The sequence below is a fragment of the Ornithodoros turicata genome, chromosome 1 (genome assembly GCF_037126465.1).
Source record: "Ornithodoros turicata isolate Travis chromosome 1, ASM3712646v1, whole genome shotgun sequence".
Taxonomy (NCBI): domain Eukaryota; kingdom Metazoa; phylum Arthropoda; class Arachnida; order Ixodida; family Argasidae; genus Ornithodoros; species Ornithodoros turicata.
The window spans coordinates 75,601,826-75,624,382 of NC_088201.1; positions in this window are offsets into that span (position 1 = coordinate 75,601,826).

The window sequence follows — 22,557 nt, forward strand, 5'->3', positions numbered from 1 at the left end:
ACAGCATAAGTGTCACAAAAAAGGCGTACGCCTCCCGTTTCCATCAAATCAGGGCAGATAACGATATCATTTGAGATGATGGTTGGCTAGGAGCGTGCTATGCGGTGAAGTTCATTTTTAAGAGTGTAGACGTCCAGAGCAGTTCTAACCCTAGACTTTAGGGATAGTGCCCAAACTAGACGTTGACTAGACGTCTAAGTCTTACTATTATTTAGACGTCTAAAATTAGTGGTTTACTAGACATCTGGTAGATATTTAGTAGTTGACGTCTAATTGTAGACGTCTTGTAGCTGGCCTTGTATATACCACATATTAGAAATCATCAAGATTTTGTATTATTAGGTTTTTAAGAGGTGTGAACACATTCACACATCAAATAGAGTCACTAAATTATAAGAGGTGGTTCTAAGCTTAGACTTCAGGCTTACAAAACTGAAGTTCAATTGTTACAAAACATATGCAGGAAACTGAATTACTTGATGGCAGAGTTAACATAATTGTGTTGTTCAAGTTGTCCAGGAACTGGCTTTGGTGGCTGAGTCTGTAGTGTGTTCACCTTCTGATCCCGAGATCGCCGGTTCGAACCCGGCCAAAAACATCAGCAACTTAGTGCCAGGCTACAAGTTGCTCAGACATGCCATCTTCCACAAGGGACATTAAATACGGTGTGTTGTGTGGTGAGCTTTCATTGCACATTTAAGGACATTCAGGTGGGCAATCCACAGACCGACTGCTGTGGTGTCGTTCATGATCTCAGTTGTCTCGCAATGTAAACCCCAATTATTATTAAGTCTTCCATGCTGGTATCTGTCCACAAGAGTCGTCACACGAAATCTAAAAAATGTAGCCTAATGCAGAAAGAGAACTGGAATTAGGAGGGTCATCCAAAAATAAGTTTCCCGATATTTGTTATTCAAAGGAAACACCACTAGGACAAACTGAATGGTGTAGTAGTTGGGTGTGACATCCCGGCACTGCAGATGTTGGTTAATGGAGTGCCGTTCACCTATGTGTGAGGCATTCAAGCATGGATGTAATATTTCCGAGTACGTCTGACTGTCCTAGTAAGTAAGAGTTATCCTACTTTTCGTTAAAGAAAGAAGGGTGCTTTAGAGAATATCCACTGACAGTTAACACCTGTTTATACAAAACACTTTACAGGCATTGAAATGGTGTGTCCTCTATACATGGTCGTGAAAATCTGCACTATGAACAGTACAGTGGGAGATCAGCTATAACACCACGAAACAACGTTTCTTTTCTGAAATTCCGAGAATTGTTAACGGAGACTGGTGGGTCACTGGTACTGCACTCTGATACTAATGGGAACAAATTTCCTTCAGCTTGGTCAACGAAAGTTATGCGAGGTGGGGGCCACATTTGTTCGGTAACGTTCGTAAAGAGCCACGAAAAAATGAAGCTTGCATTTTCCTTGAATGGTATCAAGACGGTCAAGATGAATTTCTTGGAACAATTATTATTAATGAAACGTGGGTGCATTATGCAAGTGCTGAGACAAAATACCATAGGAAGTCATGGTGGGTGCCCAGTGAAATCATTCTGATGGAGCTCAAACTCGCGTTTTCGTCTGGAAAGGCTATGCTGACAATGTTTTAGGACTATCGTTGTGTGCAACTTGTAGATTATCTCGCACGCACAATCACAGTAAAAGCGGATGTACTGCGAGATCTTGGGAAATCTTCAAACTACAATGAAACAAAGACGCACAGGACTTGGAAGGGTGTAGCGTACCACGTCAACGCTGTCTGCACTCGTCTTGAAAGACTCGGGATTTGTTCCACAAATTCATCTGGAAATTTGCCAAAGAGAGAAAAAGTACACGAGCGTGCTGGTACAACGTTGAAGTATGGTTGAAGTAGGAAGCATCACCTTGAGCATGAGGAGAATGAAGTATACAGGAGACCACTGATCTCGATTGTAAAAGGCTGGATCGCGGATAGGGAGCGCGAGCGTGAAGAAACCGGCCGCCATCTTACTGTACCCACAACAGTCGCCGCAGCGATCATGGCAACTTCTTGCAATTACGGTCGTACCAACCGTACTGGCAAGGTTACAGGGCCTAAATTTATACAGGTGAGTCACTCTTCATCGAGGAATAAATAGGCGTCCATTCTGTATATTTAGTTGACCATTATGAAGTGTTTTTTTGCCAAAACGAGCACTGGATGCAGGTTGCTTGATCGCTCTTCCGACGTTCAACCGAGCACACTTGCATTTTACCCGGCGGCAAATACAGTTTGAGTGCATAATATGCTTGAAAGAACATGTTACACTACACAGGTAGTGTTGTCATCAATATATGTGCAAGCACTCGAGCGCTTTTTTGCATGCATTGCTAGCATGGTACACGGTGTTCTCTGCGGAAGCAAGTGCCACATTCATTTCTTTGAATTACCTTCGCGCACAAGTTCGGTATTACGTCATAATGAGACCACGATTGTCACCTTTTTTCATGTATTGGTATTGTTTTGTGCCTTGGTTTTGTGACAAATAATCCTACGTAACGGTGGTGTGGCGCGACTTGAATAACGCCTTTGTGTCTGAGCTGTATCGTCAGCTTGTTACGATAGTAATAATTTGTAGCGTGTCGTGCTATTTGTAGCAATTTTTAAGGCAAAAGTGGTCTCTCAATACAGGTTTCGTCATGAGGGCTACCCAGTGAATAATCTGTGCAGTGTGATACGGCTGGGTGTACAGGTAAGTATCACGTTCCTCATCCACTGGTTTCTACTTTACAGGAAGGTACAACCTCAGTGCACGCACTGTGGTTAGCCTCTCTCAGTTTTGCATATTTTCTTACATGTTCACATCAGAAACACACCTTAGACTTTAGGCTCCTTCACCCAGCAATATAATAATTAGAGATTATAATTCTTTTTAGAGTAGTTTTTAATCTTTTTAATTTTTAGAAGATACAGGGATTGTAAACCATGTTTTAAACTGATGTTTTAACATTTGTCCAATGCATTTATGAAACAACATATTCATTTTTAACTGGTTGCACCCAAACCAATGTTCTGATGTATTATTTCCTTTGTTGTCGATGCACCATAAAAATTGGAATAATCATCATCAATGCAGGTTACTTCACAGCTGCCTCGACATACTCAAGAAATGGGTGCAGAACGTGCGTATTGCCCACAAACTTTGATTACCACAGCACCTCCAGAAAGTAAAGGCATATGTGTCACATGGGATTTTTAAAGTCATCCACAGTATATAATACCTTGTATGAACTATTGTAGATTTAAGCAGCCTCTACAGTACACTCTCAGAAATTAAAACTTGTCAGGGAACTGTGATAATTGTTTCAGTTAATAGGCATGCACATATACGCTATAAGAAGAAAATTATTTATTGAGAATGCACTTCTCTGGCTACTCATGTTGTTTACATCTACTGTTGATCACATTCATTTATCACATATTATATTCTTATATATTATTATTATATTATCACATATTCGATCACATTAAATTTAAAATTTAGCATATATGAGAAAATATCAGGAGGGAAGTTGCTATTCATTGCTCATTCCAACCTAAAATTGAGAGAGCGTACCTGACCACTGTCATTCCTAAAATATATATTGCCATTGTAGCAAGGTCACAAAACAATAAATGTAGTCTTTTGCGAACTCCCTGCACGTTCATTGTATCCTGAAACGCATAAGTGCAAGAAATAAACCTTGAACTTGAATAAACTTGATGTTGTATAAACTTGACATAAAATGTTGAATAATATAATGAATGATATAAAATTTTGAATAAACTTGAACTCGTATATTCTCTTTACTCATCATCAGTGATCTTCATTACAAAAGCATATCGTGTTAGACTTTTTTGGTTACGTTTCACAGACTGGGTACACGAGGGCCAAAATGACAAAATCACAACTGTTTCAAGCTCCAAATAGTCCTGTTGCAATTTGAAGACCATACGTGGAGCTGCATTTTTTGGAACATGCTCCACATAACAAGCATGACAAAGTCAGCACTGGATAGCAGGACCCCATCCCCAAGCAGCTTTTCTCACGCTGCAGTTGTATTCAACAAAAGCATGTGAGTGCTGGAGAAGGACATTCAGTTTGGCACAACCGCGCCTGCAAATAATCAGAACAAATAGAGGAAGAAGCAAACAAACATAGAAGGGCTGTACTTCAAAAAGAGATAAGTCCTGTGTCTCAAGGAGGTGTTACCACTTTCTAAGTAACTTAATTGATTAAGCTTACATCTCTACCTGATAACTGTCCTAACGAGTGTGATCTAATTGCGTGAAGTAATTATTTGGGCTGCTTCGGTGTGTCCATATTTGCGAGGCAAAGCACCGCTGTCGTTTACTAAAACACTCTTTCTAAGGCGATGCTTGATATAAATCATACTAAACGCATACACGGCTAAAACAACGGCTGTGATTCTACAGAACGATCTCTTTCTGCCATGCGAGTATATCTTTTCCTGGACCGTTCTTTATGGAACAATTTTTGTCCAGAACGCAGTACGGGATATTATATACATGGTTGTTGTTAACCTCAAGTCGTTTCTTATTGAAATATTGGCTGGGAAACGTGCTGTAGTACAATCCCCAGCGCCGCACTGCAGTTACGGTCTAGTTTCGGAATGCAAAACATAACGTAATTAAGAATCGAACGGCAGGACACCTGTGAAACACTGTTAGGATACATCAGTATACTGACACCTTACAAAATTGTGTGATGACAAACAACGACCAATGCTTGCAGCGCAATAAATACTTACAATCTCTGTTGCCTCCCATTGTTTTCTATGGGCACACACACACTTTAGGGCCCACCAACATGGCGGCCCCACGGGCCCCTCTCCCATGTGCGATCCAGCCTTTATACATAGAGATCAGTGCAGGAAACACACAAACGTGAGTTTCCTTTTCGTGAGCTTCCTGTATACTTCGTTCTCCTCATGCTCAAGGTGATGATTCCTACTTCAATGAAAATTTGCCCAGTTTGCTGTTCCATCTTCATCTCAAAGCGCTCCTCGGCAGTCACCAATTCGCAAGTGATCATGAAACACAAATTAATCAGGTGAAATGCAAAGAGAATGCCTCACTTTGTAAACAGGACATAGCATGGTATATACAATACAGTATTGAATACTTGATATCGCAGTACCGAAAATGTTCAGCTAAATAAAGTGCCTATATTAGGCAGTAACGTTGAGCTCTAATCTGTACGTAAATTTTTTCAATGTTATGCTATAGATTTATTATTTTGTATTTATTCCCTATTCTGTTACTTTCCTTCACACATGTGTGAAGCAGCAAGTACAATCTGTTTGCAAATGATCATACTGAGGTAATAAAAATGGACTCTGTAACAACTTTCAGAAACTATGCACGAACGGACCCATTAACTTTGTCAAATTATATTATGACCAAATGGATAGTATGTAGTCTTTCATGCAATGTGAGTTGTACGCCCATATATTGTAACAAAAGACAAGTCAGATGAAGGCAGTCTGACTGAGGTACTAGATAATTTAAATAATGTCCATACATATGATGATCCGAGTTTTTTTGTTTTTTTTTGGCTCACTGACATGCATATATATAGCATCCACAACTAGAAGACATTACCAGAATCTAAGTGCTGTGAAGTAATATTTTATTTTACTGAATATATATCTGTTTTCTTGACGAAAGCCCGCATTTGTTCGAGGCAATGTTTCTTGAACTAGCGTTCCTGATGGCGTTACCATTGCTGGTAAATGTAAATCTTGTACGTCAGTAACTCCCCTGCAGAATACTACGCTACACCAACTCAGTCATCAGCAACTAAATTATCGAATCACTTAAATGTCAATAAAAAAGTCGACGACTCCGACGAATCGTTCAGCGCAGCACTATAAACACCATTGTTCCATAAACACAGAAGCACTTTGCACGTACTGTGGGCAGCAGATGGCAGATGTTTGTTTACTGCACATAACATTTTCCCACAAGCTACACAGCTGCAGCAGTAAAATGGAATCTGACGTGACTCAGGGATTTCAAGACCCTTCAAAAAATCTTGAAACTGCCCATGGTATCTCTTTGAAACCGCTGAACAGGCAATACGCTACATATTAGGCACACCCGTAGCTCAGTAGCAAAGGCACCGATAAAATGTTTGCAAAAAGAACAGCGATTTTCAACACACACAGCACCAAAATACACACGACACTCGTCACTGCAACGACGATGGCGATGGCATAATGATGATGATGTTGGTGTCACTTCAGCTGGATTGGCATATGTGTTATTTAACATTTAACCTCCGCCACCCAATTATAATGAACGGCCACGGAAATTAAAGAATATTACAAACAATAAGTACTCAATAAGCACGACCTAAAGCAATGACAATGACGTCTGCCCGTCTACCCAATCACCATCCATCGTCCATCCATCCAACCAGTTCGAACCTGTTCAGTTTCAACAACCGCTGAAACTTCAAACGCAACGGGCGGCAACGGGTAGCAGTTGGGTCTTCGCGGCTGCACTCCACTGGTTGTTATACGAAAATCTTTCTGAGTTCTAATCTCCCGCACGTTTTGTCTTGCAATTTTTGAGCATAGCGAGAACGTACGCCGTGCTGTCCAGTGATAAAAACAGCAGAGCTCCCAGAGTACGCTGTGGTGGACAGCGTTTCTTTGTTCTCTGGCTTTCAAGTTTAAGGGGTGAGTTCACTCTTCATTAAAAGTATGTGCCTGTTTCTGTGCACCAAATCGCATGTAGTAGAGATGCGTGCCATAATATCGGAATATCGTTTCCTTTATTTATTTCGGCTTCCTATCACCGATTGAAGCACATTGGAAGTGTGGGTTGACCTGACTGCACTTGCATTCAAAGTAGTGATTAACGTTGTATGTTCGGCAGTACAACGTTTCAGTAATTGCCTTGGTTCGTCTTGGTACTAAAACAAATACGGTATCACTAATTAACCATCGAGATTCACGAGTTTTCGATGACTGTTGAAGACTTGAGTAAACGAAAGTCGACAGTTACGGTTTGCAGGGCGGACACGCCGGAACATAAATGCTGGTTAGTTCATTGTCATGTCAGCCCGACTTCGTTTGTTGCATTTTTCCCTGGTAGTGAAACTTCTGTACTTTTGTACAAGTATTTTTGTTTGCATATCATGGTTTCATAGTAACTGCATTTTTCTTTTTATAGGTACTTGGACTATCTTGCATCGGTGGATATGAAAATAGTGGTAACCTACCCTACGAAACATCTATTTGCACATAAGCTTAACAGTTCCCTGTGAGGTGAGGGGAAGCAGTTGTCTCTGACGTGTGACCATGTTGTCGTCCAATGTACCTGATGTTCGATGTGTCCCCTAATCGTACTCTAGAGGGAGCCTCTTTAAATTTTTTGTAAAGTATTGCAAATAGAGTTGGTGGAAGGCTCTAACTGCTTTCCATTTACATGGTTGTCGTGTGGTTAACGAAATCGAACTTTTTTTCAGATGCTGTGAAAGTCAGTAGGGAAGTGCGATGTAGAAGAAAAGACTGCCAGAAGCTTGCTAAAGAACCGCACAACATGTATGGGCAGCAGACAAAATATTCATCCAACGGTACAAAACTAGTATTTCTGTTGTCGTTTCTCTAGTCGTTTTGAAACATCCTTGGCATTGTATGGAGAACAGCGTGACTATGTCATTCCGTCTTACTTCACCCAAACAGCTATCTGGCAGTAGTGCAAGATTTGAGTTCCTAAAAGGTTTATTCACTGAAGTCACCTCAGCGCCATGCTATAGGTCCCTCAATGTGAAGTCCTTGCATTTGTTCGCTGCATTATGCTTTTTATGTGACGATTAACACCAAAAACATGGAAATTGCTTGGATATTTTACAAATCACAGAGCAACAAGTTTTAAACACGAGATATACGGTGAGTATAATATGGGTAACAGCTTGACTGAAATCTACAATAGGGCCGAGATCTACAAAGGCCGATGGCAGCAAATCTGGCTGCTAGCGACAGTGGCGGTCTCCTGCGGATGACGTCATGTGATTAAACCTGATATTTCACGTGGTGATACAGCTCTTGCTTTGTATTGTCTTTTATAATATTCACAGTGTTTATTTTTATCCTGTACAGAAGAATTTTTGCACCAAAGTTATGAGAGCAGCACAGATGTTGTTTTAGCGTAATGCAGTGATGGAAGTGCTGCGCCAATCATGGAGTGCTTCGCAGCCGCCTGCTCGACCAGGTAAGGTCGTGTGTCACGAGAAAACACCTGTCACATTGATGTACTTTCGCAGCGACAGCTGTTACATCCTCATTTCCCTGATATCCTGGCAGCATCCGCTAGAGCCCTGCGCGGATAAGATTTTTAGCATCCGACCCGCATCCGCGCACACGTTATCCGCATCCGATCCGCACCGCTGCCTACACAACCGTTTACATCCGCATCCGATCCGCAAGTTTCGAAGGACGCGTAAACACCGCCGGAAGAATGTTGGTATAATTTCGGATGCCTCCATGCTCTCACGGAAGGACTCACGACGACAAGCAAAGGTAAACCTTTCAACAAACGCGATATGGAGAGACTTCTGAAACGCATGGAACGCTACCTCGCCGGTGCTCGTGTGGACGCCAGAATGCCTTCTCTCCCGTCTTGGTCGTGCATGGTCAAAGGTGAACCCGGGCATGCGCTCGCTGTCGGCGCAAAATACAAATAAATTGCTAGTAGAAAAATTACAGCATGCGGTATATCCGCATCCGACCTGCTACCCTCTCATCCGACCTCGAGCCATCTGATCCGCACACCGCAGAAAGTGATAAATTTTCATGCAAATCCGCAAGTATCTTGCGGATATCCGCTTCCATCCGCGGATGGTCCAGAGCTCTGGCGTCCACATCAGGTAGTCACACACAAACAGATTTTCAGCTGTTGCTGCAATTCGTGTTGTGTAGCCGTCAGTGATGGCCACTAACTACTTCTACAGTAGTTTAACTATAACTATTAACTACTTTGTGATTGAGTAGTTTAACTAGTAGTTCAACTACTTTTCAGGGGAGTAGTTAAAACTACTTCTTTAACTACTGCAATGTAGTGTAACTACATCTATAACTACTTAACGTCGTCCATCAACACCAATCTCTTGTAGTGTTCTTAGATACCTAAATATGAATCACAAGCAATAATATTGGCTGAAGCCATGGCTACGATTGTCAAATACAAAGCTTGCGGCGAGATTCTTTCTGTGCCTACGCGATAAACTAAGTTGCAGAATTATTTCGCAGCAAATGAGGCTTCGCTAGACAAGCATTAAAAGTAAAGATTTAGTACACATGCACGACGCAATTGCTCTGCACCTCCTTTCTCATCAAACAAGTAGCTCGAGGTAAAAGTCGGAAGCACAATCGTGCCGTAAAGCTTCCGGCAAAAGCGGAAGTAGTTGGCGCTTTCAGTAATCTAACTACTGTAGTTAACTACTTAAAATAGTAGTTTAACTAGTAGTTGCCACTACATTTCTGCAAGTAGTTGATAACTACTTTTTAACTACCATCAGGTAGTTTAACTAGTAGTTTAACGACATGTAGTTAACTACTGGCCATCACTGGTAGCTATAACAGTTCTGTGATTTTTGTACGTGCAGCTTCTTTTCTTTTTGTGTCTCTCAGATCAGTGTTGATACAGTTTTTGCTCTTTTGTGGCCAGTCAAGCGTGCCCTGAAAGAGTGTGCATAGCCACTAAACAAACTAGTTAGAACTAGCAGGCTACATAATGCTTTCTGACATGTTTTGTTCTATTTTATAGCCACAGTGAGTCATTGGAGGCAGTGCTGCAGCACTAACAATCACTCATGGGAAGAAAGCAATGAGGTGGCCATCAACACCCTGCTGCCAGTTCAACACTCATCAGTCAAAACACAAGACGCCTGCTTGGTGGCAAAGTCAATCCAGTTTTAGACTTGAGTTTTGCACCGTAGTCTTCCTGTGTGGTTTACTGTGAATAAATGTTTATGCTGAGATCCGTGTTGCTATCAATTATATCGCATTTCTGCATGAATGCATGCCAGGACTGTAGCAGGACTAGTCATGGTCTAAAGTAGGTCTAAGGGTAGCTAAAGTAAGGTACAGGAAATGTATAACCCTAGACCTGTCGCCTGAATGGAGGGATAAAATTGGTCTAGCTGTAGACTTCATGTCTAATACATGGTTGGTGTCTGACCCTGTTCCAGACATCCAGGTCAAAAGAATGTCTAAATCTCGGCTAGGTACATAGACATCGGATGTCTAGGGCTAGATGGCTAGGTGGCGTAACGTTAGACGTGTTATTTGACGTCTAGTGGACGGTTACTTGACATTTGGTCTAGTGCCTAGACATTCTATAGACATTCCTTATCTTTTTTTAGACGTCATTTAGACGTCTACTAGCCCACCATGTGCTCCCTGGGTAGACTGTACAGCCGCATCCTCCGTTACCTGTGGAGGACTGCCTTCACCGCGTGTTCGCCCGTGTTCGGCGTATATACGTTGACCGCGTGTGCCTTTGCGTTGAGAGATTTGTGTCGGTAGCCTTGGTATCGTCGTCATCATTAGTTGGCCCGGATACAGCTAGTGAAACGATGACTCCAAGGGGAGAGAATCCCAAACAGCCAAGGAGCTTATATCGTCGTAGGTCCTGCCGTCGACACTGCCTTCATCTTCGGCGGTAAGCTCATTGCTATCTCTTATCAGATTTCTCTAAACGGACCACTTGCAGAAGCAACGCACGTTGTGCGAGATTGAGATAACGTGGTCAGACGACACTTCTTTTTTCTTCTACAGTCTTAAAAATGAACTTCACCGCATAGCATGCTCCTAGCCAACCATCATCTCGAATGATATCGTTATCTTCCCTGATTTGTTGAAAACGGGAGGCGTACGCCTTTTTGTGACACTTATGCGGTTCATAATTGCCACAAATAAGGCGTACGCCTACCGTTTTCAACAAATCAGGGAAGATAACGATATCATTCGAGATTATGATTGGCTAGGAGCGTGCTATGCGGTGAAGTTCATTTCTAAGAGTGTAGTTTGAAGACTGAAAAGGCAGTAACTGTGTATTCACACGAGCGTGTTTTCTGACGGCGCAGCGACTGAAGGAGCGAGAGGGTAAATGATAAGGCGCTGAGGCTATGCCCTCCTGGAATGCCTACACAGATAGTGTTCCAATGTGCTGTCAGCTTAGCGGCCGGGGATAACGTTTGCGCTGCGGTTGAAGGTTGCAGCATTAATTTTATGTGCACGGCACTTGGTACTCAATGGACGAAAGAAGGCGAAAAATGGTGGCTCTTACTGTTCTCATTGACGATAGTGAATGTTGCCATGAAAATAAGCGGTTAATGAAAGTATGAACGAAAGAATGGGTGTTGAGGAAAGAGCACGGTCTGCAAAATAGCCTTCTACGGGAGCTACGACACGAAGACCCATGTGTCTATCGGAACGTTTTGAGAATGGATGTGACCACTTTTGAATACATTCTGCTCCGCATGGCAAAGTGCATAAGGAGAGTATAGAGAAGAATATGCGTGACAGTATACTAGCCAGTGATCGTCTTTCCATAACCCATCTGCAACAGGTTCGCTCGAATTACGTATGCTTAAACATGCCTCTAAATGCATAAAGTGTTCGTAAATAAGACTGAGCATGAAAGAGCGTAGGAGAGAGTGCTGTGAAATCTGTGTGTCTTCGTTTTCTACCATGACTCCGTAGCAGTCAACGGTGTTGAGTGTGATGCAAAGAAGAGACGGCTGTTGTGTAAAGGTCGAACCTTTCGAACACAGTAACGTTTCGAAAGTAATGTTTCGAACACCCCCCCCCCCCCCCCCCTGTGTCAATTCGGATAAATGATAACTGACACAAAAAACCGTTCGCCCTCCTCTCTCTTCGAATTAGAAGCGACGACCCTATAGCTCGTGGCCATGGTTGAGGCATAGTGTTCTATGCTGTGAAGTTCGGTTTTCGGAGTGCAAAAATCGGATGGTTCAGGTCCGATCCCCTCTTCTGGTATCTTCCAATTCCTGCGTTTCATTGGCCTCATTGCCATGGGCGTTGGACAGGTCATGTTTTTGTGTCTACTGCCTTCATACACTACTCATTACAATAAATCGTTCATCGCATATACCGGTGGCATAGCCAGGTAGAGTTCACCACCATGAACCCACACCGTTGGTAGTGCAAGTAGAACGGGAAAAGAACCTCTCTTGGAAATAATCCTCTACCACTCAAACAACTCTTATGATCTTTCGATATTTTTTTATTATTCTCTTTGTGTGTGGGGGGGGGGGGGTACGTTACCGCCCCATCCATACATATAAAAATATGGAACAACACGAAATTTACGAAATCGCAATTTTTGCATATCGCGTTGTATAAGAAGCTCCCCCAGTGAATAATTACGAAATAATGCCATTGAAAGCGTGACGCTATAACGTAAGTACATCAATATGTCGCATTTTTAGTACTAGCTTATCCAGGGATAAAACACGTTACTTTGAAGCGCTGTGGCAGTTCCCAAATTGTGTTGCTGCGATGGATGGGAAACACGTAAAAATAGTGATCCGAAGAAAACGGGCTCCCTTTATTACAACTGCTCGTCCTCGTTGATGCTTGTCAGAACACAATGTATGCACATAGTGGCCTCCCGCAAACGCACCGCATGACGTGATTGTGACCTCGGGGTGCTACCTGTAAGCTTGTGTAATGACAGCCCTAAAATAATTATTGTAGTGGGCAGTATGAAGCCATGGGCCAATATGAAGTTAGATATAAGGAAATACGTAGCATCTTGTCCCGTTTGCCAGCTACATAAGGCAAAATATCGTCCAACCAGCGACAGCATGATTTTGCCTCATCATTCTTTGGTACCGTTCGAGACCCTCCACCTGGATTTCGCAGAGTTAAGGAAGAAAGGGGAAGGAGTTGCTCGAACGCAAGCGTTTCTCGTAGCGGTCGAATGGCGGCCGCGCGCGCAGGGAGAGAAAACGCCGAATGTGTAATCAAGCTGCTGGAACGCGACATGTTTCGGGACACGAAGATCATAGTCTCCGACAACGGACCAGCGTTCAGGAGTCACCGGCTGCGAGCCTGGGCTCAGCAACGAGGGGTACAGTTACGCACAACAACACCGTACCACCCAGCGGCCAACGGTCTCGCGGAGAGGACCATCAGGGACTTAAAGCTATACATCGCAATGTATCCCCGGTTCCAGGGAGGGTGGAAATGTGCTCTAGAAGCGGCAGTCAGGCATCACAATAGGTCTCACACCACAGCGCTGGGATGTAGCCCCCATTTTGCGGTATTCAACACTCCCGCGTTGTTCCCTGCGGATGAACGACTCCGTATAACCGATCATGTCCACCTAGAAGAGCGGCGCCGATCCCCAGAAGGCAGAAGCTATCGACAAGTATCGCAAGAAGATGAAAGAAAACTTCGACAAACACAGGAATACTAAGATACCCTCAATCCAAATTGGTGACGAGGTCCTTGTAAGACGAGGAACCAAGGAAACCCAAGCAAGCTTCGAGGGTCCATACAAAGTGTGGAAAACGATGCACCAGGAAGGGATCCTAAAAACCGTGGGCTATAAAAGACCACGAGGGACCGATGAAATGGCGACCATTGGAAACGTCATCCCGTACCGTCCGCGGAGGGACGGTTAACCGAAAGGGGGGGGGGGGTATGTAGTGGGCAGAAGACGAAGAGGAGAGGTTGCGAGGAAAACAATAAAGTTAACGTTCCCGTGTTCGAGGGTGGAGGCAAGGTGTCTCCCGTGTGGAACATTACATTTATTATGTATTATATATATATATATATATATATATATATATATATATATAATAAATATTATAGCACTACATGGTTAATTTATGATGCCAGACAATTATGAATATGCGCGACCCCCGCAGTGGCCGGCTCGTGGATTAAATTTTGAACCCCTTTGGCTACCTGGCGTGCGACATACGGCACGCAGATTTTCTCGTTCTTACCGTATATTCACACGAGCGCCTTTTCTGACTGCGCAGCGACTGAAGGAGGAGAAGGAGGTATCAGCATTATCACGCAATCATCCAACCATTCGGTCGCGGGCGGAGCTTATCGCACAGCAGAATCTATGAAGCGCGCACGTTTTTATTGTATTTTTGGCGAGATATCAAAGAGCCTTGTGCAATATCACTGCGCTCAGCAGCTCCGTCCGTCAGAAAGAAGCCCACGGATAGTTTGTTTGCGGGGCACAGAATCTGACGACTGACGCGCAGAAGGAGGACGGAGCGAAAAAGAAAGCCACCCTCTGTTGCCAATGTTACAAGCTCTATTATGTTTTATCTATTACACCAGGTAGAGCAACATCCGATCTTGTGGAAGCTTGCCGATGAGCAAAACCGAAATGTACCGAGGAAACATGCCATGTGAGGAAAAGATCGCTCTTGAAATGGAAAAGAGACACCCGGATGTCGAAGCAACGGTAGATGTGTACATCAAAACACTTTTTGGGTCCCCATATTCACGGCGCAGTCGTTGTATCAGTTGCTGTTAATTAATAATAACGAGTTGGCAGCATTCGCGTTCCAAACCAAAAGGTATCGGCTCAGGACATGTTGTGCAGTTTGGCGAGAAATGTATGAGCAGTATCGCACGCCGCAGAAAGTCGAACCGAACCCGAACCGAAAACCGTTATTAATCGTTATTTTTTACTGAACCGGAACTGAACCGAACCGAAAGAGTCGACGCCATCTTGGAACTGAACCGGAACAAAACCGGTAAAAAAATACCGGTTTTCGGTTCAAATAACGGTTCACACGGAATTAAGTGCGAAACATTGGATGTTGTGCATGAACACAAAAACTATTTTTCGTATTTTTTCTTCATTTATTAGCTTCGTAGACATCCTCTTGCTTGCCGAAAAAGTCGTGTCCTGCAACAATGATTTGGATCTGCTCGAGTCACGAAATAGCAACACATAGTAACTTAAAACTGCTAGGGCTACTAACGTCTAAAGGCGGGGTCCCATAGCCTCGATTTGAGCAGCAGCTGCAGAGCTGCAGTGACACGAGCGGTCCCATAGCACTGGGCGAGAGCAGCAGCGCTGCCGAGCTGCAGAAATTCCCTGCTGCTCTCGTATACGAATTTTTGGTTGCTGTGCTGCCCTGTTGCTCTGCAGCCTGAGCAGCTGGTCTCGAAAGACAATCATGAGGCTGGTTGGTATTGTTTTCGTTCGACGGTGTTTAGGGTTAGCGGGGCGGTGAGCGACGGCAGAAGGTTTGTGTCTGGTTGTTCTGTGATTTGTTTATGAAGACCTGGGGGATACGCTTGTGATTGTCAGTAGTTTGGAGCGAGTGTTCAACCATCGGGACTGCGTGAAGTGCGCTTTCAGGACATAATTCAGTTCATAAAGTTCAATAAAGTGTTCGTCCGAACCTACGTGATACATATGTTTGTACCACTTGTAGCTACATGTTCGCTTGTTTTCTGGAAAGTACTTCAAAACCCGTGACCTGATAACGTACAAGCAAATTACTTTCAGGTCCATGCCGTGTGAAAACCATACCGACCACATTTCTTGTGGTCGGTATTCCAAGACCTTGCTAGGTGGTTGTAAAGGAAACTGACCCTTGGAAAGGGTTAGATGGAGATAAACAACGTTCAGACAACAAGAAAAGGTTCAATAGAGATAGGTAATGAACCCATTCCTTGTGAAAACAGGCAGAATGCAGTGAATACTAGCAGAAGGGGCCTTTGTTTTCGTTAGACAATTTTATTTCACTAAGAGCAACGTACACGTTTGACAGTCACCGTAAATCAAAATATCGAATACTATAGTAACGAGGCAATATTTATATGACAAAATCCCGTAGAAGAATCTCCACACAACACAGCAAGGACTGTTCTGCACAGCAGTAGGACGACGGTACGCCTTCGGAATGTGCGGAATGTAAACAATGCCACAGTTGCCAACACGTTTTGTGTTTCCTAAGCCGCTGCTGACGCTAATTCAAAACGAAGCTATGGGACGCCTCCAGCAGCAGAGCAGCGGCAGCAGAAAGCTGCTCTGCTGCCATGTTGCCGTGTTGCTGCTGCCGCACCGCTGCTGCTTTGCTGCTGCTCGCATAAAGCTATGGGACCCGGCCCTAAGACATACATAAGAATATACAGGGTGTCCCAGAAAACGTGTAATTGAATTATAATAAAAAAAACTACGCCACATAGAATCATGCGGTCAACGGCATTTGTTCTGACTAGGCGTTTGCCATCTCCTGATGCGCATATCATGTAACCTAAGTTTAATTATGTACATTTTTGTGAACTGTATTTTTGGTAAAAAAGTGACCTTTACTTGGCAAGTTTCCGAGTTCACTTCGCAAAAAGTTACATAATTAAGCTTAGGTTACATGACATGCACATCAGGGGGTGGCAGAAACCTAGTATAGGAACAAATGCCGTCGACCACATGATTCTAGGTGGCGTAGTTTTTTTTATATATAATTTAATGACGCGTTTTCTGGGACACCCTGTATATAAGAATTAGGGATCAACAGGACATTAGGGACAGTTTTGGGACGCAGTCAGTAAGTGACATATATTATAATAATATACTAATCAGAGTCAGCTATACACAGGGTGTCCACCCTAGTAGCAGAAATGGTCGCTTGTACATAGAACCGTCAATGGGAAACTGACACTCTCCTATGAAGTTTGTGTCAGAAACAGGCGCTGCATTTCAAGATCAGTCAGTTTGTAACACAAATCTGTCAGTTTTTCTTCGACAGCGCTATGTCTTCGATATCATCTCTACCGTTATCGCAGGCATCCTGTATATAAATGCTAATACGCGGACCAATCGACGTATATGTCGTCGGCTGCGATCTTCCGTCTGTCAAATATTCTCTCCTCCGTTTTTATTTTTCTTCTTCTGTTCTCTTGTACGTAATGCATTGCGAAAGCAAACTACCTGAGCTCAGCTCTAGCACGTATTCGTGTGTACAACGCTGCAGCATAATTCCCAACGTGTGCGCGTGTGAACTTACATAAGCCCCTTATACGCTAGCCACACTGCAAACTTAATGAAACGGAATGCCGGTAAGTTCATCTCCTCACCAACCATCATCTTGCGTGGCGTCGCTCTCTCCTGGCTTGTTGAAGAAACGGTGTCATTCGCGACGGGGGTTGGTCAGGAGGTGAAGTTACTGTCATTCCGTTTAATGCAATAAGTTGTCGCGTGCCTAGGGTACTAGAAAGTAAAGCACCGGCCACACTCATGCTGGTCAGAATGAAAAGAACGTGCCAAGTTGGCTTTCCTTGTGGATTTAAAATAAAAGAAGCAAAAACGACCATACTGACACAGTATCTAAAAATCGCCAGTGGGTCTAAAATAAGTCGAACTCTCTGTTTGCACTTGCTTTGTCTTTGTTCCACAGACACTTCACTCTAACGGCGAGCACGGCAGCGGTCAGTGCTGACACAATAACGTGCCCTTTAGACATAAAGTCCCCGAGCTCACCATCGCACCATTCCAATACAACCACATACCACGAAGCGTCGTTATCTGATTAACGTGTATTCGCGATTCTGACTGGTAACGAATAATTTCAATTACTTAAATGACTTAGGCCAAGGTAGCAGGCTTGGTTGACTGTTATTCCTGGTGAGATTCTGCAAACAACCCGATGGGTGAGTTAACCCCCACTGCATGAGCTACGTCCGGGGATAGTCAACCCAAACCAGTAATTTATGGCTATGCTCCTCTTGTAACCGCTACTAATCTTGTCTTTCATGTCGCACAAACTCTTTCAAAATCCTGAACGACCACTGACGCCTTCCTGCCCACTTCAAGCACGGTAACACACACACGGAAGCTTGTTTTAACCTGTTTGTTGTGCTTCATTCGCACGCGTCGCGCCTGAACCGGTTCGGGAACCGAACCGTTTGGAAAGAACCGGTTTGAATCATTATAATTGCCTTCTGGAGCTGAACCGGAACCGAGCCCTTATCGCCGAACCTAAACCCGAACCGGACCGTTAAACGTTTCGGTTCGACTCTCTGGCACGCCGGGTAAGACAAAGGGGTGCAAAATTTTATCCCCAAGCCGGCCACTGTGGGGTCACGCATATTCATAGTTGTCTGGCATCATAAATTAACCATGTAATGGTATAATATTTTAGGGCTGTCATTACACAAGGCTACATGGCAGCACCCCGGGGTCATCATCACGTCATGCAGCGCATTCACGGGAGGCCACTGTGCGCATACATCGTGTTCTGACAAGCACCAACGAGAACGATCAGTTGTAATAAAGGGAGTCAGTTTTCCGCGGTTTCACTATTCTTACGTGTTTCCCATTCATCGCGGCCACACAGTTTGAGAACTGCCACAGCGCGTTAGAGTAACGTGCTTTACCCCTGGACAAAGCTATAGTGCTGAAAATACAACACTTACGTGATGGCGTCTCGCTTTGTCATGACATTATTTCATAATTAGTCACTAGGGGAGCTTTCTATATAACGCGATATGCAAAAAGTGCCAATTCGTGAATTTCGTTTTGTTCCATAATTTTATATGTATGCATGGGATGGTAACGTACCCCCACTAAAAAAAGAGAAAAAGAAAAGAAACAGATCATAAGGGTTGTTTGAGTGGGTGTGAACTCTGCCTCGCTATGCCACCGGTATACGCGATGAACGTTTCACTGGGAATGAGTAGTAGACACAAACACATGGCCTGTCCAACGTCTAAAGCAATGGGGCCAACGAAACGCAGGAATTGGAAGCTAGCAAAGCTAGCCGAAAAGAAAAAGCAAGACGGATGGAGGATAGAGGACGAAGGGTGGAGATGCGTTGAGGGTGCATGAGTTCGTCGGGGAGAGCAAAGTATTAGATGGGCCGTTGAGCAAGACCTCTCTTCTGCAGAAAGAGGACAAGGTTTCTTCCTTTAGCGGAACGTACAGCAGAGGGATCACCAGAGCCATACACACAATTGACACAAAAAGGTGTACGCTCCACTCTGTCCTCCAATCAGAAGTGAGAGCCCTATCATTCACGGCAATGATTGGCGCAGAACCTGCTATGCGGCGAAGCTGTTTTTACTGTGTTCGAAAGGTGCGACCTTTACACACAGCCGTCTCTGCTTTACACCACACTCAACACCGTCAGACTGCTGCGGAGTTACGGTAAAAAACGACGACGCACAGCTTTACTCTCTCCTACTCTCTTTCCCGCTCACTCTTATTTACGAACGTTTTATGCATTTAGAGGAATGTTTAAGCGCACATAATGCGAACGAACCTGTTGCAGACGGGTTACGAAAAGACGATCACTGGCTAGTATACTGTCCCGCATATTGGCCTCTATACTCTCTTTTTGCGCTTTGCTATGCGGAGCAGAATGTATTTAAAAGTGGCCGCATCGATGCTCAAAACCTTGCAGTGGACAAATGGGTCCTCGTGTCTTAACTCCCGTAGAAGGCTATTTTGCAGACCGTACTCTTTCCTCATCAACCATTCATTCGTCCATAGCTTCTTTAACCGCTTCTTTTCGTGGCAGCATTCACTATCGTCAATGAGAAAAGCAAGTGCCACAAATTTTCGCTTTCTTTCGTCCATTGTGTACCAAGCGCCGTGCACATAAAATTAATGCTGCAACGTTCAACCGCAGCGCGAACGTAATCCCCGGCTTCCCCAGCATCTGAGCCGACAGCACATTGGAACACTATCTGTGTAGGCGTTCCAAAAAGGCGTAGCCTCAGCGCCTTATCATTCACCCCTCTCGCTCCTTCAGTCGCTGCGCCGTCAGAAAACACGCTCGTGTGAATACACGGTTAGGAGACGGTTGATAGCGCGGTCTCCTGAGTCATGCGTGCTGCCATTGGTTCCGATAAGAAGTAGAATCCATGTTGCCGAGAACCAATAGGAATGGCCGACGTTCTCTCCCCTCTGATGTCCCAGCTCGACCGCTGAGGTACACTCTTAAAAATGAATTTCACCGCATAGCACGCTCCTAGCCAACCATTATCTCGAATGATATCGTTATCTGCTCTGATTTGTTGAAAACAGGGGGCGTACGCCTTTTCTGTGACAATTATGAATAGCATAAGTGTCACAGAAATGGCGTACGCCCCCCGTTTTCAACAAATCAGGGCAAATAACGATATCATTCGAGATAATGGTTGGCTAGGAGCGTGCTATGCGGTGAAGTTCATTTTTAAGAGTGTACGTTCAACATTCCTCAAAATGAACTTCACCACATAGCACGCTCCTAGCCAACCACACTCTAAAAACTGAACTTCACCGCATAGCACGCTCTGCGCCAATCATTGCCACGAATGATAGGTTTATCGCTTCTGATTCGACGAGAGAGGGGGGTGTACGCCTTTTTGTGTCAATTTGGATACATGATAATTGACACAAAAAGGCGTACGCCTCCCTCTCTCCTCGAATCAGAAGTGATAACTCTATCATTAGTGGCAATGGTTGGCGCAGAGCGTGCTATGCGGTGAAGTTCAGTTTTTAGAGTGCATCATCCCGAGTGACATCGTTCTCTTCCCTGATTTTTTGAAAACGGGAGGCGTACGCCTTTTTGTGACACTTATGCAGAAATGTTAATTGACACAAAAAGGCGTACGTCCCGCGCATTCCACAAATCAAGAGTGATAGAGGTATCACTCATGACAGTGGTTGGCTTTCAGCGTGCTATGTTGTAAAGCTTTGTTTTAAGCGTGAAGGGAAGGTATTTCCGTAATTATGACCTGTAGCAAAACGATTTCTCTTTCAGTACTTTGACATGTACACTCTTAAAAATAACTTCACCGAATAGCACGCTCCTAGCCAACCATATTCTCGAATGATACCGTTATCTGCCCTAATTTGTTGAAGACAGGAGGCGTACGCCTTTTTCGTGACACTTATTTTGTTCACAATTGTCACAAAAAGCCGTACGCCTCCCGTTTTCAACAAATGGGGGCAGATAACGCTGCCAGAAATCGCCTTTTTGTGTCACTTTGGATATATGATAATTGCCAAAAAGGTGTACGCCCCCCCTCTCTCTCTTCCAATCAGAAGTGATAACCCTATCATTCGTGGCAATGGTTGGTGAAGAGCGTGCTATGCGGTGAAGTTCTGTTTTAGAGTGAGTGCAAACACTTGCGAGAGAGCATGCCGAGAAGGGTGACGCACTTCCATTTCTTGAGGTTGCTGCCTGTACTGTTGAGTTTGAAGTTCGAGATACGTGTATTGAAAGAGATTTGAATACATTTCACAACAAGAAACGACAGAAGTTCTAGGCATCGCATAAAGGTGTTCTGTTGGGTAACTGTTGTCAGTACCTTACATCGATGTAGTTCCATTTTTAAAACGAGGAAGGGTACAGATTGAATATCCTTTGATTTCAAAAGGGAAAAAAATGTTGAACGAACCTCCTAAAGTATACGAACAAAAGAAGACCGAACCTCATGCGACGACCTGTCCCCCCCCCCCAAAGAGAAAGGGGAAAACCAGCGGCGCCATTTTTCGCTTTTACTGTTCACCGATCTAGTCGTCTGTCAGCGTGCATAGAGTTTGTTCACAAATCCTGAATCAGGCGCAAGGACAGTACACATAAAGGAGTATTTGAGCAGTAAATATAATTGTTGTTGCTGTAAACTGGATATAAAATATATAATTTTGCTCACAGGAAAAAAAGAGAAAAACTCCAGACTTTGGGTTTTCGTTCCTCTTAAATGGGTGAACTAGTTCTGAAAAGTAGTGTGTTCGGAATCACGCAAGTGTGATCTTAGTTTAACGCACAGGTGCTCCAGGGACGAAAGGGTTCTGGGCGAGCGCAATGCGTTCTGGACAGGTCCAGGTCACGTCACAGGAAACGTCACCATACACGTGACCTTAAAGATGGCCGCCCGCACGACCGGCGGCGAAACCTAGCGAAACCGTTTATAAACATGGAGGAAGGAAACACAGGAGCGGCCGTTTCGAACAGATTTCCGTGGGACCCCTCTTGCGGTCGCTCCTGTCAAAACTGCCATTACTTCCTGTCCACCACGTGATCCCGTCTAAAGTTTCGGTTTAGCAACGCTTTGTTCCTCGCGCTGCTTTCCGTGCTTTTATGCTTTTCCAAAGTCATTTACTCGTAAAATGTGAGCACAATTGCGGAAACAACGTTTTGTTAACGTGTTCTTACCGCGTTTACGACTATCGTTCAACAGAAAGCAGCTCAGCTGTCACGGGAATAACGTTTCATGCGTACCCAGGGAGCACATGGTGGGCTAGTAGACGTCTAAATGACGTCTAAAAAAAGAGATAAGGAATGTCTATAGAATGTCTAGGCACTAGACCAAATGGCAAGTATCCGTCCACTAGACGTCAAATAACACGTCTAACGTTACGCCACCTAGCCATCTAGCCCTAGACATCCGATGTATATGTACCTAGCCGAGATTTAGACATTCTTTTGACCTGATGTCTGGAACAGGGTCAGACAATTAACCATGTATTAGACATGAAGTCTACAGCTAGACCAATTTTATCCCTCCATGCAGGCGACAGG